General features: G+C 48.5%; 2 long non-coding RNA genes across 2 annotated transcripts in view; one reads left to right on the forward strand and one right to left on the reverse strand.

The window, feature by feature from the left end:
• Positions 1-19,458, forward strand: part of LOC309636023 — a 338,850-nt gene that overhangs the window by 250,189 nt on the left and 69,203 nt on the right. The gene's annotated exons all lie outside the window — the stretch shown is intronic.
• Positions 6,429-15,230, reverse strand: LOC309635640. The gene is made up of 2 exons (XR_014248940.1): positions 10,129-15,230; positions 6,429-8,144 (listed from the first exon to the last, which is right to left on the reverse strand). It is a non-coding gene; the product is annotated as an uncharacterized lncRNA (long non-coding RNA).

Below are 19,458 nucleotides of genomic sequence, written 5' to 3' on the forward strand. Positions count from 1 at the left end.
GGTTTATCCTGTATGGGACTCTCTGCGCTTCCTGGACTTGGGTGGCTATTTCCTTTCCCATGTTAGGGAAGTTTTCGACTATTATCTCTTCAAATATTTTCTCGGGTCCTTTCTCTCTCTCTTCTCCTTCTGGGACCCCTATAATTCGAATGTTGTTGTGTTTAATGTTGTCCCAGAGGTCTCTTAGGCTGTGTTCATTTCTTTTCATTCTTTTATCTTTATTTTGTTCCGCAGCAGTGAATTCCACCATTCTGTCTTCCAGGTCACTTATCCGTTCTTCTGCCTCAGTTGTTCTGTTATTGATTCTTTCTAGTGTAGTTTTTATTTCAGTTATTGTATTGTTCATCTCTGTTTGTTTGTTCTTTAATTCTTCTAGGTCTTTGTTAAACATTTCTTGCATCTTCTCAATCTTTGCCTCCATTCTTTCTCCGAGGTCCTGGATCATCTTCACTATCATTATTCTGAATTCTTTTTCTTGAAGGTTGCCTATCTCCACTTCATTTAGTTGTTTTTCTGGGGTTTTATCTTGTTCCTTCATCTGGTACATAGCCCTCTGCCTTTTCATGTTGTCTGTCTTTCTGTGAATGTGGTTTTTGTTCCACAGGCTGCAGGATTGTAGTTCTTCTTGCTTCTGCTGTCTGCCCTCTGGTGGATGAGGCTATCTAAGAGGCTTGAGCAAGTTTCCTGATGGGAGGGACTGGTGGTGGGTAGAGCTGGTGTTGCTCTGGTGGGCAGAGCTCAGTAAAACTTTAATCTGCTTGTCTGTTGATGGGTGGATCTGGGTTCCTTCCATGTTAGTTGTTTGGCCTGAGGCAACCCAACACTGGAGACTACCTGGCTCTTTGGTGAGGCTAATGGTGGACTCTGGGAGGGCTCACACCAAGGAGCACTTCCCAGAACTTCTGCTGCCAGTGTGCTTGTCCTCACAGTGAGCCACAGCTACCCCTACCTCTGCAGGAGACCCTCCAACACTAGCAGGTAGGTCTGGTTCAGTCTCCCCTGAGGTCACTGCTCCTTCCCCTGGGTCCCGATGCGCACACTACTTTGTGTGTGCCCTCCAAGAGTGGAGTCTCTGTTTCCCCCAGTCCTGTCAGAGACCTGCAATCAAATCCCACTAGCCTTCAAAGTCTGATTCTCTAGGAATTCCCCCTCCCATTGCCAGACCCCCAGGTTGGGAAGCCTGACGTGGGGCTCAGAACCTTCACTCCAGTGGGTGGACTTCTGTGGTATAAGTGTTCTCCAGTTTGTGAGTCACCCGCCCAGCAGTTATGGGATTTGATTTTATTGTGATTGCACCCCTCCTACAGTCTCATTGTGGCTTCTCCTTTGTCTTTGCATGTGGGGTATCTTTTTTGGTGAGCTCCAATGTCTTCCTGTCGATGATTGTTCAGCAGTTAGTTATGATTTTGGTGTTCTCGCAAGAGGGAGTGAGAGCAAGTCCTTCTACCCCGCCGTCTTGGTTCTATCTCCATGATTTTTTTTTAAATGGCTTCACTGATGTATAACTAACATAAAATAACCTGCACATCCTTAAAGTGTACAACTGGGTAACTTTTGACCTTTGTGTGCACTCGTGAAACTCATCACGATCGAGGTGATGAACATGCCCGGGTTCTCTTGTGGCCTTTGTAACCCTCCTTCCTGCCCTCTCCACCCCCCACCCCCTCCCAGGCCACCACTGATCAGTTTTCTGTCACTAGACATTTGGATTTTCTACAATTTTATGGCAATGAAATCCTGCAGTTAGGCATTCTTTTTATCTGGCTAGTTTCATTCAGCATAATACTCTGAGATTCAGCCACATCACCGCATATATCAATAGTTTATTCCTTTGATTTCTGAGTAGTATTCCATTGTGTGGAAACACTGTAGTTCACTCATTCATTCATCTGTTTAGCGTTGGTCATATGGTGGTGAGCATAGCTGCCGTCCATTCATCTGTTGAAGGAGGATTGGCTTGCTTCCAGTTTAGGGCTAGTTCAATACAGCTGCTCTGAATGTTGGTGTGAAGTCCCTGTGTGGACACATGCTTTCACCCCTCTGGAGTAAATTCCTAGGAGTGGAATGGTGGATCGTACAGGGCACGTACCACTAACTTTTAGGAAAGTGTCAGGCTATTTCCCAAAGCAGCATAGGAGAGTTCTTGTCTCTCCACGTCCTTGCAACTCTTGGTGTGGTTCATTTTTCTGATGTTAGCTGCTCTCATAGGTGTGTAGCGAATTCTCACTGTGATTTTGATCTGCATTTCCCTAATGACAATGATGTTGAGTGTCTTTTCATGTGCTGTTTTTCCATCTGTGTATCTTCTTTGGTAAATCTTTTGCCCACTTAAAAAAAATTGGATCATTTGTCTTTTTGTAATTGAATTTTAAGAGTTCTTGATGCATCTTGAGTCCCTTGTTAGATGTGTGTTTTGCATTTCATTCAGTATAATATATAAGCAAGAAAGGCTTACTGGGAATAGCTGAACCACACTATGAAATGAAATATGCATCATTTATTCAACTATTATCTTAAGTATAAATTATGCATGCCAAAGCTGCAAAGGGCACATGGGTATACTACTTTGGTTGTACTACTTGGTCCCTCCCTAATGGCATTGGTGGAACTCTTAGCCAGAAGGGTTGGAGGTGGGAATTCCCTGGCAGTCCAGTGGTTAGGACTCCACGCTTTCACTGCAGGGGGCACAGGTTTGAGCTCTGGTTGGGGAACTAAGATCCCACAAGCCATGAGGCATGGCCAAAAAAAAAACAACAACATGTACAGCTGGGCTGGAGGAAATCTCCCTGACCTGCTCCATCCAGGTCATCTTCATTTCTTGCCTCTTGTTCTTGGGGCCTTTCCTGTTTCCACCCTCCCCTCCGACCTGCACACTGGGAGGGTCACGTGTGGGATCAGACAGACACGATGGTTATCATGGTCTTTACAGCAGAGTTTTCCTTAGCCACCCCAGCAACACCGGCTCTTCCTTTCAGCTCATGTCAAGGAGGGACAGCTGCCTGGGGACGCCTGCTTTCTCCTCACTGCCAGAGGGTCAGGGGCTTTCTAGATTCTCCAACATTTTGCAGGAAAAGATCAATGTTTTGGTTGCGTGTTAACTTAGAGAGTTTTCCCCCTGATTAGAAAATAACCCTCCCTTTGCTACCAAATGTGCCTTCCTGGAGGTGCCAGCAGGGAGGTACTGCCGAGGCGTTGGGGGCAGTGGGGGCAGCCCTTGTTTACTCCTCCTCTCGGGGCTGATATCTTATATGCTCGGAAACGGACTCACCGTCTGCGTCTGACTGCGAAGCACAGGCCCCATGAGAGCAGGCACATTGCCCATCTTGTTTGCAGTTGTTTGCTCAGCCCTGAGTGCAGGGCCTGGCCCATAGCAGGAGTTCAGTCTGTAATGGTTGATGAATGAATAAGTGATCCAGCAAAGTGACCAGGCTGGACGGTGGATGCAGGGCTGAGAACCGGAAGAGTTATCACTGAGACCACCCAGCTAATAAATAGAGACCGTGCATTCAGACCCAGGTATGCCTGCAGACAAGGGGACCTTGGGATGGCGTGAGGTGGGTGTTTCTCTGGAGGCACTTCTGCTGGGCCCTGGCACAGAGGACGGGCCATCCATGAGCCCAAAGGCCCGGAGAGGCCTCTCAGAGCGGGTGTTCAGAGAAGGAGGAATTCACGAGACACACAGCCATGGAGAAGCGAGGGCTGCCTGTGAGCAGAAGTGCTGAGTGGCCCGGGTCTGCCCCTGACCTTGGGGAGCTGCTGTCTGCACCTGTCAGGTCCACCCTCGTTCCTTCTCTTGGCCACGTGTCTTCACTGGTGTCAGCACCATTTCATGAGTTACAAAGTGAAAGTTTCTTTAAAACCCAAGGTAATGGGAAAAATTGCAAATGATATTGAGAACCTTTCTAAACTCATGAAAAAATTTAACCTTAGTGTGATTTAAAAAATCCCTTAAATCTTGTGCTTCCACTTTTTGCATGGCCAGCTTCCCATTTCTCTTGTATCTGGGACACTTTCCCTGGACTCTCATTGTCGTCTTTACTCATCACAGATGAAACAAGCCCTTTCTGGGCATGTCTTCCTGCTGCCCCTTGCCAAACCAACAAGTCTCTACCCGCTGTGATGTCCACACAGGTCCCCTAAACAAACAGTCTCTTAATGATGTCCTTTGCCAGGCCACCTCCCTCCACACTGACTGTCCACTGACCCCCCTCAATCTTCTCACACACACACACACACACAAACACAGACGCACATGCACACACACAGAGACACACACACTGATCTTTGAAACATGAAACGAGCCATGAGCTCTGGGTCCAGCCTTGCTACAGTCTAGGGCAGCAGGACCCCAGTTAACAAATGACCATCCAGTAAAGACAGACGTGCAAATTATGATCATGTCTTCAACAGAGCTAATAACGGAGGCAGAGGAGGATCCGGACAGGAAAATGAGGCTTTCCCTGGGGTCGGGGAAGAGCATTTTGAGGAGGTGACGTCTGAGCTGACACTTGGAGGACGAGTAGGACCTGGCCTGGGAGGACGAGGGGAGAGACGAGCAAAGCTGTGGGGCAGGGAGACTCGGGCCCCCGAGTCTGGAGGAGACGACAGAAACTGGGGGATTGGCGGGTCATCAATCAAGGGGCAAGGATATAGGCGGACGAGCAAGGAGCAGGGCCTTCCAGACTGTGATGGGGTACAGATCACACTCGCTGCTGGACGAGGCTGTTTCAGAACGTGAGGCAACGGCAGGGGCTGGACCAGCGGAAAGCGTGCGGCGACTGGACAAAGGCCTTCGAGGGAGAGTGAACAGGACGTTTAGGACGTGCTGGTGGATGGGATGCAGGGGGATGGAAGGTGACCTGAAGACACCTTTCCAATCCTCCTGCGATGTGTTACAATCATGTTCACCGTTTCTGCACTCATGGCCGTGAAACCACCTTCCAGAGTGTATGTGTTTTCTTTCAAACAAGATGAGGTGCTGTGGGGAGCAGAGAACACATCAGACAGTCCGGGTGTGGCTCCTGCTGTGCCGTGTTGCCCTGCAGGACACACGCGCTAGGCCCTGACGAGCTCGCCCCAAAGGCACCTGGGGAGAAAGGAGCGGGAACGCTGGGATACGGGAGATTTTAGCCTTCAAAACGTTGTGAAGTGGCAGATAATTAGGCTCATTATTTTTCAGAGAAGGGAAATGCAACTTCAGAGCCCGTTGTTTTGCATCACGACCTTTTAATTCACCCTGATGGAATTCCCTGGGCTTCAGCATCGTTACACTAAGCAGCTGTTCTGGGTAAAGATCCTTGTGCTAACTAGCTACTGCCCTAGGATGTAGTAAATGGCTTTTCCTACCAAAGGAAAAGCCATGGACGATCTCTTTCCTAACCCAATCCTCACTCAAAATTCCCAAGCTATGTCTTTTGCAAATGGTTTGGATTTGCCACTAAAGTAAGCAAATTTCATTTAATTAAAACAAACTGCAGGAGCAATCAGGCCACATATGAAGTGATGGGATTGCGGTGGCTGAAGCTGATCTTGAGATCATGGATTCCTCACTGTACAGAAACTAGTCCCTGGTAGAAGACACCACACCTGGTCTCAGCCAGACCCCCAGGCAAGGTGCCGTGAGGTCCTGTGTGGGAAGACCCTCGGAAAGTGGCATCTGCCCATGTCCCATGGCTGATGGACTTCCAGTGGGTGTGTCCTCCAGCAAGTTCATAAATCTCCTTCATGCCTCTGACAGTTTTTCCTGAGCAGGAGGTTAGTGAGTGGGGGATGGCAGTGGTGGGAACAAAAACACCCAAACCACGGTCACTGTAAAAGAAAGGGAAGGGAAGGACTTCCTTGGTGGTGCAGTGGTTAAGACTCTGAGCTCTCAGTGCAGGGGGCCTGGGTTCAATCCCTGGTCAGGGAGCTAGATCCCACATGCAGGCTGCAACTAAGAGTCTGCATGCCACAACTAAGGAGCCCACATGTTGCAACTAAGGAGCCAGTGAGCCACAACTAAGGAGCTGGCAAGCCACAACTAAGACCTGGTGCAACCAAATAAATAAATAAAATATTTTTTTTTAAAAAGGGAAGGGAAATTGACATTTCCTAATTTCTTGACACAATCCAGCCTCCTTCACATACGTGAGCCCCTGTGTGCAGGTTTCCTCCTCTGAAAACGTGGATAATGATGGTAGCCCTGTGATGGGTTTATTGTGTGAGGAGCAAACAGCTACTCTGTGTAGAGCACCTGGCATTGTGCCTGGCACATCAGAAGTGCCTGCTGCGTGGGAGGTTTGTTACAAGGACCCTCATCATCGTCACCACATTTCTCACCACAGATAGATTCTTTGATGTTCATTTTGCAGATGAGGACTCTGCATTTGGAGCACAGCAGTCAGCACTGGTTCTGCATGATGCAGTAACAAACAACCCCCAAGTTCAGGTGGCTGACAAGCACAGAAGTTTATTTCTCACTTGTGTTACATATTGGCCATGGTTGGTTCCATCCAGAGCCCAGGCTGAAGGAGCAGCCCTTCTTTGAGACACTGCCTTTCCCATGACAGGGGGTAGAGAGGCATGGAGGGACCCAGCTTCTGCTCAAAGGGGGCTCCTTTCCCTTCTGCTTACCTCTCATTGGCGGGACAAGGAGTGTAATCCTTCCCCAGGGATGACTCCATAGGGAAGGGCAGCAATCACACAATCCACCACAAGGAGTTCCAACAGCTCACCCAGAGTCACACAGAGCTTAAAATCCAGGATCCAAACCCATGTCTGACCAATACAGAAGTCTTGTTACTGAGTCCAAACTCGTTCTGCTAGCTGCAAGACAGGCAAATAAACCAGGAGACAAGGTGTTGGGGCAAGGAAGAGCAGCTTTATTCAGAAAGCCAGCAGACTGAGAAGATGGTGGAATAGTGTCCCAAGGAACCATCCTACCCGAGTTAGAATTCAGGATTTTTTTATACTAAAGGGGGTGGGGGGGGGTATGGCTGGTGGTTGCAAACTTCTTGGTGTGGGAATCCTTTGTTCTTCCAGCTGTTCAAGTAGGTCAGGTCATGATGTTCCTATAAACTCCAACAAGACAAATGTTATACTCTGTTCTGCAACTTTTTCTCTCTATGTGAATGGAAAAGTGTTATACCTTGAAAGGTCAGGGCCTTAAGAATGGGCTTTCCTGTACATTTCAGGCTGTAGGCAACATTCTTAACTTGTAGCAAAAGCAGTAGAACACAAAGGTTAAAGTAAAAGAAACAGATCTAATATGGAGTCAGATTTGTTCTTCCCTATTACAGTCCCTCTGTGACACCGCCCGGCTGTACCCACCTCCCTTTCTTCTCCTGCTGCACCATCCTTCAGAACCATGTCTGCACATTGCCTTCTTCTCCTTGTTAAGGAAGATGTCCTTCTGGTTGAAAACCTTGTGTGCTTATAATATTTAAGACAGAGCAATAATGACAATAAGAACAATAAACAGCAACAACAGCACCTTGAATTTGGAAGCTAGTCTTTTCCTGGAGAATCTCGATCTTCTCCCAAGGTGAATGAGAGAGAAGGCAGGCAGAGAGCTGAGGTCTTTGCTGGGGTCGAAAGCCAGGACAGCCAAGTCCAGAATGACAGCCCTTCTCTTTAAGCTGCAGATGCCTCGTTGTCAGTTTCCTGACCTGTAAGATGGGATAAGTCAATGCATTTCAATTCAGCAAGCATTTGAGCGTTTACTGTATGTAAAGCCTTATAATTTTGATTATCTTGATTCACTTCCCATGACTGCATCAAGGAATAAAATAACAGAGACTATCATTGTAACCACACCATTAACATATAGGTTTACAGTTATTTCAGTCCATCCCTAGAACTTCCCTAATAAGTTGTGTACTCACAAAAAAAAAGCTAGTTTTCTAAAATCTGGAAATCTCTTTTTCAGTTCCCTTTCAGTATTGTATTCATGAAGTAGATTCCACACCTTCACTCATCTGTGATTTTCACCCCTAGTTTTCATGGATAAAGCACAATCTGTCAGTCTGAAGGGTCAGTGTTGGAACTACTTCTCTTCCGGACTCCTCTAGAACCAGGAACTCATGCTGACCTGGAAAGGTGATTTCAGCCCCTCCTCTCAGCCAAGGGCACCTCCAAGGCCGCCTTCTTTGGCTGTGGTCTTCAACCTGGAGGAATAAAAAGGGCAAGTCAAGTTCCTCTTGCCCTTCTCGGACCTACAGTGCTTGAAGGTGTGGTCACATTGCATCTCCACGAGAAACTCCTCTGACCACTCATTCTACCTAAGTCCTTCTCCCAGGACCATTGCTGCCCTGACCGTGCCCTGGGCCTGGCTCTTGCCCACACAGGCTAGTTTTGCTGCATGTGGATGCCCCAGGGTGGCAACGACACCTTGACCATCCCCATGTCCCTGCATTGAGCGCAGGCATGGCACATGGCAGGCACTCAGAAATAGATGCTGTATTTGCAGCCGGGTGGCAGTGGGGCTGTGGTTAGAACTGTCTCTATAACTGAGGTGAGGGTTGTGGCTTTTCCAAACTGGTTTCTTAGAGTGCAATAGCATCCTCACCTAAAGGCAAAATAGGAAAGTGATGAAGATGGAGGGGGACCTGATGGGGGAGGACAGACAGGGAGAGGGCAGATGCCATGGACACAGGGCCAGGAGGGGAGAAGGGGGCACAGCAGACACAGCCCACCTGCCCCTGGGCTGCTGCTGCTGGAAACCCCTTCACTCTCCAGAAGATGAGCCTCGAGAAGGTTCCATCTCACTGGCCACTCAGGGGGCACCTGAGGAAGGCTCTGTCCATCTGCCAGGGCCAAACGACCCCATGGCATCCGGAGTCCCCACGCGGCACCGTCCTTGAGCAGGTCGCGGGGTGTGTGTCCCGTCACCGACCTTACAGGAATGTAAGCGCGACTCCGCCAGGCTGAAGACTTCCCTGGCGCCCTTGGTCTTTTTTGTTTCTTATTTCATGCCCTCCAGCTAACCTGGCCTCCACCTTGTTGGAGAAGACTGTGTATCCCACCTGCAGGAGGTTCTTCTGATGTGAAGAAAGGATTCCAAGATGGACGGGAGAAAACAGGGAACGAGAGAGATTTTTCAGAAATAGTAGATATTTCTAATGCAATCACATCCTTAATTTTAACTTTTGACCTGTTGGAGGAGTGCCATTTGAGCATTAACTTGGTTCCGGAAGAGAGGCTTTCGGAGAGGATCCCAGCACACACAATCTCGCTGCCCCATCCATTCCAACCACTTTAAACTGGGCGGACTTGGCAGGCCACTCCCCGTGGACAAAGTGACCCAGATGAAAGCCGTTTCCTTCATAGCGGGGGAGGGGCTGTGGGAGAAGGAAGAAGACAGTTTTCCTCTTAGCTTTTCATCTGGTTTTCTCAGTGGATGTGGAGAAACTGCTTTTTACCATTTCCAAGCGGTTGGTGGGAGAAGACTTGGCTGAGGGTAAAGGGTGGGCACAGGGGCAGGGCGGGCCGGGCTCAGCTTGTGGGGAGCCGGGCGTCCCAGGCACAGTGCCCACCCCCTGGGTCAGCGACACTGGGAGAGGTCAACGACACTGGGAGAGAGCATGTCATCGCTATTCAGGTACAGGAAGGCCCGCCGATCAGGCAGTGGCTGCCATGGAAGAGAGAGTTTTTCCTCACAGCTCCCGGGAGGAGGGGGCCACATAGGGAAGCTCCAGGGCCAGTGGAGGGCAGCACAGGTACATGCGCAGGAGCCTTTACTGTGGTTTCCGTGGGAAGGAACAGGTGAGGCAGAGTCAGCAGGCTCCGGACGGGCTGGTTTGGATCATTTCAGGGCTCTGGGGCACAGGAGCCGCCTCTGGTTGTCTGGGTGATTAGGGCAGGGCGAGAGTGAGGGCCCCAGAGAGGAGGTGGGCTCTGGATTGACTGTTTTTTCTGTGGAAGCTGCGCTCCCAGATGAGTTTTTCACCATCTCTAGGAACTGGCAACCCTGGGAGGGGCCGTCCCTCCAGGATCCTCAAGGCCCCAAGAAGTCGAAGCACCAGAATATAGAAGACGTGGTTCATACAGAGAGGCAGGCTGTTGATGAATCTCTGAAATGAAATATGAACTGTCCAAACCTTTACTGAAAATCCTGTCAGCCTGCTTTATCATCTGAAATTTTTCACTTACCTTATTTCTTCCTTCCCTTTCATCTCTTCTGAGCACCAAGATATCCTGTGATGGGGAAGCCCAGGAAAACCACGAAGAAGGTCTTTGCTGGCGTCACTGTCAGCGTGGAGGAGAGAAAGTACCTCCGTGTGGGGAACAGGAAGGACCACCTCGGTTCTAAACGGGCCCTCCGGAGACCTAGCCGCAGCGGACCTCTGCCCTGTACCTGAGTTGTGCCCCATCTACGCGTCTGCTAAGGTTCCCTGAGATCCCGGAGGGACGGGGTGACCAGGTCAGAGCTACAGCCTTCGTCCGCCACACCACCTCACGCCTTTCTGAGCGAGCCCAGGCCCCTCAGCAGGTCCGCCGGGCACTGACAGCTCCAGGTGGAAGGTCACTGGTGACCTTGCCGCGCAGCTTACTGCGACAGCCCCGCCCACGTCGGGCATCCAGGGTTGCCGCCCGGGCAACGCCTTTTCTCCCAGGACAGAAGAGCTCAGCTAATTCCGTGATTCCGAAGCCTGGTTTATTTGTTTAGTAAATACTAGACTCTAATGGCAGAGCTATTCTTCTTTGGTGGGCCTCACTTTACAGGCAGAGGTGGCAACCAAAATTCAAAACCACAGCCAGAACTGGACACAGGGGCAACACTGTGCCATCCGACCCACTCGTGGAAGACAATACGGAGAAATGTAGACCCACGGAATGAGGCTCATTGGAGGGCCTGGGCGAGGGGGGGGGTGGTCGCTGAAAGCATCTAGAGGCCCTTGTTTGCTCCAGAGGAAACAAGCCTTCGTGTCACCTCCCCATGCTCTCCTCCGCCTCTCCCAGCTGGGTGCCACGTGGGCCCTGATGAATGTCACCCCATTACCAACAATACCCCACCCATTCTACTCTCTGGTTACCATGTTTCCATAAGTGTGACGATTAAACTGCTTCCTGTAACAAACAAGGTCATGGGACTTTACGAATCTGAGGGAATACATTGGAAAATCTGTGGAGAGACAGAGAGATATGAAGTATATTCCTATGAAGATGAAGAGAGGGGATGACAGACAGGCCCCGGCACAGCTGCTCCCCACCTGGAGCTGGGCATCCCAGGTGAGCATACCTGCATTGGCCACGTAGGCACCTGGGGCTCCCCTGGGAGAGCAGGGGCCCTGGTCACTACCCAGCCTTGCCTGCGTGTGTGGTCACTTCAAGCTGCTGGCCCTGTTCTAGACCTCAGCCCAAGGTCAGAGCACACGGTCCCTTGGCCTCTGCGGCCGTGTCAGTGCACGGCCTGGTCCAGGGTGCCCCTTGCTGCCCGTCACCTCCTCGTCGCCACCCTTGCCCTGGATTCTGCCGTGAAACGCTCTTAGCTGGTTACCTTCTCTTCTGTACACAGCGTGTTCCCTCACTGCCCCTGCGCTGGAAGGTCTTTCCGTTATTGCTTTGCAAATTTTCAATGTCTTCCCCGCCACCCACATTCTTTCCTATTTTAAATTCTAGCTTGGCCCAGCCCTTCTACTTAGAACAGAACACACTCCAGCTTTGATTGGTCATCTCAGCGGGAAGCTACTCTCCATCATTGCTTGTTTCCTGGGAGTCACCTCCACTGCAAGTTTTATTCTGTCACCTTTTGATCCATGATACCTGTCCCGGCCCCTGTAGCTCTCCCACCCCAAGGAGGCCAAGGGCGGCTGGGGGGACATTGCATTTAGAGAGAATGACCCACGACCCCTCCTCTTTCTTCTGGGCAGTGTCACTGTTGAAGCAACAAACACTGTCAGGCGTGTAAAGCGTGTTGGGGGGCCCGGGTAAAACGGATGTTCCTTCAGGCTTCCAAACTTTTGCCTGTGATGTGTGTTCCCTGCCAGAAATGCCCTTCTTTTAAACTTCTTGACTGGCCCAGCCCCTCTTCACTGTTTAAGTCCTGTTTCATTTTAATATACAGCTAAAATTGCACCTGTGTGAAAACGCCTTCCCCACCCATCCCAGGCAGCCCCTGCCTCCTGCGTGGCCCTGCGAGGATGCGTCCATGCCTCCAGGCCTTCTCGGTCTTTCTCTGCTGCCCTTGTGCATGTGCCCCCTCCCCCGCAGGCTGTGTGAGCTTTGAGGCTGCTGCTGTCTCAGTCACTCTGGACCCCCAGAGCCTGCACGGAACACCTTAGTCTTCATGACTGTTTATTGGGCCCACGGATGGAGACAGAAAGCGATAACTGTCAGTGGTATGTGTCTGTGTGCTTGGGACGGTGTAGGGCGGTCAAGAGAGATTGACTGAAGCCCTCTGCGCCCCGGTTTCCTCATCTGTAGGGTAGGGGAGATGATGGCAGGACCTACGTCGATGTTGTGGGGGGCTGTGAGAACTAAATGAGTTAATCCGCATAAAGCACTTCAATCAGTGCCTGCAGCTGGCACCTAACAAATGTTCAGTAAAAACATTTAACTGTCATTATCTTAGAGAGATCGATGAGACCTTTACATGAGCCAACTTGGGTTACGTCTTGTGATTAGGAGAGGTACAAGCGGTATCTCAAAAATCTAAGGCTCCATATATACGTGTTAGCATACGGCATTTGTTTTTCTCTTTCCGACTTACTTCACTCTGTATGACAGACTCTAGGTCCATCCACCTCACTACAAATACCTCCATTTCATTTCTTTTTATGGCTGAGTAATGGGGGCAGGACAGGAATAAAGACACAGACATAGAGAATGGACTTGAGGACATGGTGAGGGGGAAGGGTAAGCTGGGACGAAGTGAGAGAGTGGCATGGACATATATACACTACCAAATGTAAAATAGATAGCTAGTGGGAAGCAGCCGCATAGCACAGGGAGAAAAGCTCGGTGCTTTGTGACCACCTAGAGGGGTGGGATAGGGAGGGTGGGAGGGAGGGAGACGCAAGAGGGAAGAGATATGGGGATATATGTATACATATAGCTGATTCACTTTGTTATACAACAGAAACTAACACACCATTGTAAAGCCGTTATACTCCAATAAAGATGCTCAAAAAAAAAAAATCTAAGGCTCACTTACTGATCAACATTTCTTTTTTTCAAGTCATAGTTTCCCCTCACTTCCCACTGTCCCTTCCTCCAATGGTGAAATATCCAAGTGGGATCGGGTGGGCTCAGGTGGAGGTAAAGGTAAGAACAGATTCAGAATAACAGACAAGCATCTAGGTCAGCCCCTGGGTTACAGAGAGTACGGAGCAGGACACAGGATGGATGAGCAAGGCTCAGCAGGGTGTCCGCCTGGAGTCCCGACCCCACAACCAACTGTGCCTTGTGCCTCAGGCAAATCTCTCCACCCCTTCCAACCTCAATGGACTCATCTGTGAAATGGGGATGAAGAAGCTGGGAAGTCCTCTACGGTCTCTAATTCTAAAAGAAATCGTACGATTCTATTTCCAAATGTGAGTCCCCACGTGGAGTCATTCTACGCTGGAAAAATAATAAAATAACAAAGGTTATTTTACCAGCAGCCTTGGAGGTGAGCAAACTAGTAAAACAACAACAACAAATATTTTTAAAGCAGGAAAAGAACAACAAAACCAAACTGAAAATCATCTATGACCTGGACGAGGCAGTATTTTTACATGATCTACAAAGCTATTCTTATTTGTATAATAAAAAATACTTATATGTCATATCATATTTTATGTATGTAAACATATATGAATGGTTATATGTGTCATAAATATGTGTACATAATGGTTTTCATAATGGTCTCTGATTAAGCCATTATTTTAAGTAGAAATCATAACCTTGAGCATTGTAAAAACCCTGTGCCCGTTTCCCAGGAGGTAACGCATTGGAAAAGCTAAGAGCCGGCTTCCCTGAGGCTGGGAGGCTTCACCCTGAGAGACTGTTAGCAGAGAGCAGCCCCTTCCTTCAAGACTCAGGTTTTGAATTCTGAGTCTCTGGGGTCTCAGGCTGCCCGCTTTCTCTGTGGGTCTCTGGTACGGGTCAGATTTGGAGGCTGGGAAGTGACCAGCGCAGAGCCAGGGCAGTGGGGGCTGCACATCACCTGCCTTGTATCATGCCTCCCGCCAACGAGCTTGTTGGGTTTCCTATCCCATTTTTCATTAATCTTCTCCAAATCTCCCTGGGGTAGCTGGAGGGGCAGCGTGCAACTAGCCCTGACCAGGATTTACAGTTGGGGCTGGGGAGAAGGAAGTGCCAGCACGCTGCCACCACCAGCAGCCAGGACTGTCCTGCAGGCCTTTCAGAGCTCGGAGCGCACAGCTGTGTCCCAGGAGCCACCTGGCTCCCCCACCTGCTGGGATGATCCAGGCAGAAACGGAGCTCCCTTTGCAGGATCACGTGTGCGCCTTGGAGGCCAAAGCAGATTCTGGGGTCGTGTTACTTCTGATGTCCCGAAACCAGATAGAAGTGCATGTCTCTGAAAGTTTCCATGTTTGAGGATGTTTGATTTGGAAAGTTCTGAGCCAGCAGGGAATTGTTTTTGGAAAGTCTCTCCTAGCTAGGAGGCAGGAGAAATGGTAGCTGCAAACCTCTCTTGCAATTTTAAAAACTGTGATTATATATATATGTGTGTGTATATAACACAAAATTTACCATTTTAACCATTTTTAAGTGTACAGTTCAGTGGCATTCACATTGTTGTACAGCCACCCTCCATCTCCAGAACTCTTTTCATCTTGCAAAACTGAAACTCTGTCCCTTAAACACTGACTCTGATCCCCCTACCCCCAGTCCTTGGCAACCAACATACTTTCTGTCTCTATGAACTGGACTATTCTAGGTGCCTCATATGACTGGAATCACACAGTATTTGTCTTTCTGTGACTGGTTTATTTCACTGGCATCATGTCTTCCAGATTCACCCATGCTGTAGCCTGTGTCTGATTTACCTTCCTTTTAAGGCTGAATAGTATCCCATTGTATAGATATACCACATTTTTTCTATGTATCCGTCGGTGGACATTTGTGTTGCTTCTCTTGTGATTTTAAATCAGGTATTTCTTATTAACCTATTTTCTTTCAAAAGGAAATTTCAGAAAATTTTGTCCAACAACACTTAATATCTCAGTCAGCTGGTTATGATACTGACTCTCTGTCCTGCTCTGTATATTACCACTTTTTAAAAAAATATTAATTAATTAATTTTTTTTTTTGGCTGTGTTGGGTCTTCGTTTCTGTGCGAGGGCTTTCTCTAGTTGCGGCGAGTGGGGACCACTCTTCATCGCAGTGCGCGGGCCTTTCACTATCGCGGCCTCTCTTGTTGCGGAGCACAGGCTCCAGACGCGCAGGCTCAGTAATTGTGGCTCACGGGCCCAGTTGCTCCGCGGCATGTGGGATCTTCCCAGACCAGGGCTCGAACCCGTGTCCCCTGAATTGGCAGGCAGATTCTCAACCACTGCGCCACCAGGGAAGCCCACCACTTCTTATATTACACACTGCTTTCTGTCTTCAAATGCGCCCTATATTACTCATTACTCTATATATGATTTTTGCAGCGTTTCTCTTATAAAGAAAGGGTTTTGTGACCGGAGGTGTTACTACAAAGCTAGTGAAGCAAAATCTTCAGGGTCCCTCACTTAAGAGAACCCTTTCCAAGGCCCTGGCCATTTTGTAATTGTAACTTTGTATTATTTTTCTTGATGAGGGTCCCGGACTTGCGTGTCTGTGAGTCGGCACGGAGTGGAGGTAGGAGCCTGGGTCGCCTCTTCTCAGGGATTTCTCAAGGTTTTCTCCGCCGACAAACAGGGAGAAGTTTTGCTGTCAAGTCACGGCTTCTACCTCCCGCCCTGCCCCCCCCCCCCCATTTCCCTTTCCAAATCCTTCCCACTGTTACAGCGTTTCTGAAAACAGCTGTGCTCAGCAAAGAGGAAAATGCAGCACAACTGAGACGATGGCCTCAGTTGTGACGAGAATCTGCTGTTGGATTTTAAACTTTTGCTTCATTTTCCCTAAAGTCACCCAACTCTAGCTGCTCTCCTGACCTTAGCCGGGGGCGGGGGGCATTGCCCAGCACCTCTCCCATCTTTGCTCATCCTGCCCGTGCACACATCACCCCGGCAGGTCCACATGTGTCTGCTCTCAACCCACAGAGACCTAAGGATAAATCAGATCGTCTGTGCAGAGAGGAATCGGGTCCTGTGCTGCAAACTGATGGATAATCCATGTGTGTTTGTAATGTGCTTTCCTCCCTTTTAACACCACCCTTCCACCCAGACCCACCCCTAGAACAATGGGAAACAAGAGTCCCTTCCCCTTGGCCCTGCTAATCCCCTCCCAGCAGCCGAGACCAGGGGAGAGCAGGTGGTGGGGGACCTGGGCTGGGTGGGCAGGGGAGGGAGAGAAGCCCCCCAGGGAAGGAGGCTGGATTTTGGCGACAGATCCCCATAATCGCCGCCTTCGGAGAGAAGGAACTGCAGACAATAAAAATCTATATTTTTAATGCAGAAAACAGTACCAGATTCACTTGGGGAAGGTCTGTACACGGATGGCTACCTCACGTGGTTCTCTGCACCTGCTCTGAGATGCCCCAGTGGTACCAGGCCCCCGCCCTGATTTTTCAGACTTGGGGTGTTGTTACCCCACCGTTAACTCCCAGGGAGAACCCAAAAGCCATCTGGAGAAGGACTCTGTACTTCTCTCTTTCCAAAAATTGAACAGAAATGGTCTTTCTTAGGAAAAAAATGATGTTCAACTATGTTTTACTACTTTGAAAAATTTTTAATATAAGATACATAGAGAAAAGTGAACAAATCATAAATATACAGTTAGGTATTCACAAGGTAAATTCATCAGAGAAATCAGAATAGTGTACAGAAATGTTGCCTAGAGAGAGAACCCAGAAGCTGCCCCCACCCCCCGCCCTCTCCCACCCTTGTCTTCCTTCCCTACCACCAGCCCTAGGTAACCAGCCATGACCCTAACTTCTGACACCACAGAGGAGCTTTGCCTCTTTTTGAATTTTATCTAAATGGAGCTGTAGTGTGTGAACTCTCTCTTTGCTGATGTATTGTGCTCACATTTTGTTTGAGAGTCCTCTATGTTTTGCGTGTAGCTGTCGTTTGTCCATTTTCATGGGTGTATAGTATTCCATTGGGTGACCATACCACAACTTACTTTTTCATTCTACCATTGATGGGAATTTGAGTCATTTCAAGTCCTGCTGCAAACATTCTTATCCATGTCCTTTGGAACATAAAGAAGCATTGGGAGGGAATATTTCTAGGAATGAAATTACTGGATCAGAGGGCATTTCAAATTTCAGCTATAATAGAAACTGCAAATCAACCAAACCAACTCATTATTCAATGAGTTTTTGTCCAGCAATACCAAGGGCTCTGACTCTAAAGGAAATACAAGAGGAAGGACAAGATATAGCCCCACTCTCCAAGGATCACAATATGGTCAAGGGATCCACTCATGAAAGAGTGAAAAGATACTACAACTTAAATTTAATTGGGCACCAAACTGAGGTTATCGATACCAAGTGTCATAGGACCAAAGTCACAGGTAGGAGAGCACAGCCAGGCCTCTTTCCTCCTGACAACAGTGAGGAAAATATCTATATAGTGAAACACAGGCAGGGGTTTGTTGAGTTCATCCCCTTCCTGATATCTACTCTGCAAGCCCCAAAGGGCTCTGTTCTTTCTCCGCAGCAACTTTGCCTCTCTGCCTTTGATTCTCACCCCGCATGTAGAAGGCCTTAGTACTATGGACTGGGTACCATAAAATGGAAAATAATAACAACATAGAGATTTCTCTTTACAGAAATTTCAGCCAAGTTGTCTGAATCAACCTTCCCCATGAAAACAATCGGCATTCTAGCTTAAATATTCAAAACACTTCCTTAACGACATGAAGTTACTGACAAAACAGTAAAAAAAATACCAGGCCAAAGCCTCTGGTGAAGGGGAAACTCAGAGATAAGAAGTGCCGAGGCCAGTTCTGCCCTGGATCCTTGCTGTGCCGAGCAGAGCAGAGAAAGAAAGAAAAGGAAAGCAATAACTGCCCTTAAGAAGTTGTGATTGTGAGCTCTTGTGTGATTGTGACTCTCACAAGAATGGGCATCAGAGCCTCACATTGCCCGGGTGGTACAGGAGACCTCATGTCATGGATTGCTTTAATATGGTCCCAGACTGTAGCTCCTGGGAGTGCCTGGATTACTGTTTCCTCAACATAGGTCCATAAACACTGCAAAGACAATGAGCAGCACACAGTCAAAAATAACCAAACACGTAGGAAGCAAGGCATCAGAAACAAACCGAAAAAACACCAACCAAAACAATACACAGAACAAATATATCTTTAATATTTAGATATTGGAATTATCAGACAAAGATTATCAAACAACTATGCTCCCTGTGCTTAACGAAATAAAACGGGCTTCAAAATATCTGCAGGTAACAGCAATCTATAAAAAGTGACCCAGCATATTTGAAGAAGAACCAAATAGAACTTCTAGAAATAAAAATACAATATCTAAAATGTAAAATATTAATATAACTAAAGAAAGAATGATTAGATTTCATAAAATTCAAGACATCATAAGATGCACTATTATTTTATAAATACTGGGAATAAAAGGATTTTTTTTTTTTTTTGGCTGCATTGGGTCATCCTCTTACTCACTCTCCTATTTCTCTGTCTGCAGCCCCTCCTGACCCAAGCCAGTACCTGCCCTGGTCCCAACTCGCCTGACTGCACTGAAACATTGCAGTGCTTGGAGGCCCCAGCGGCACAGGGGCCAGGCCACCCTTAGGTGCTTCCTAGTTGAACACCCTGTGAAGCTTCCTTAGCCCCTTGGTACTGAAGACAGGAGTCAACACACAAACATTTTATCAAGTGGTAGTGATGAACTGAGTGCCTTGTGGACAACAGGCATCTCTTAAATGTCTGCTCTCGGGCCCTGTGAGAGGCGCTCCTAGGGAATCCTCCAGAGCCGGGCCTCCTGGTCTTGCTATCGAGTCCAAGATCGTCCTGCTCATCGCAAAACAGGCCAATAAATCGAGAGACAAGTTGTTGGGGCAGGGAATCGTGACTTTATTTGGAAAGCCAGCAGACGGAGAAGATAGTGGACTCCTGTCCCAAAGAACCGTATTCCCCGAGTTACAGCTCAGGCTTCTTTTATACTAAAAGGGGAGGGGGTAAAGTCCTGGTTCTGGCCAGTGTTAATTTCTTCCTTCCTGCAGCCATTCACAGGTGGGCCTGGTCGGGATGTTTCCTGTGAGCTACACAAATGTATTTTAGCTTAACGCTCATTACCTGGGAGGCAGGGTCCCCAGAGATGAGCCATTGTGCATAATTTAAGCTTATAGGCAACATCCCTTTAGTGATGAACCTGTAATAGAACACAAAGGCTCTTAGCTATTACAGGCTCTG

The sequence above is a fragment of the Balaenoptera borealis genome (genome assembly GCF_965194805.1).
Source record: "Balaenoptera borealis genome assembly, chromosome: 10".
Classification (NCBI taxonomy): domain Eukaryota; kingdom Metazoa; phylum Chordata; class Mammalia; order Artiodactyla; family Balaenopteridae; genus Balaenoptera; species Balaenoptera borealis.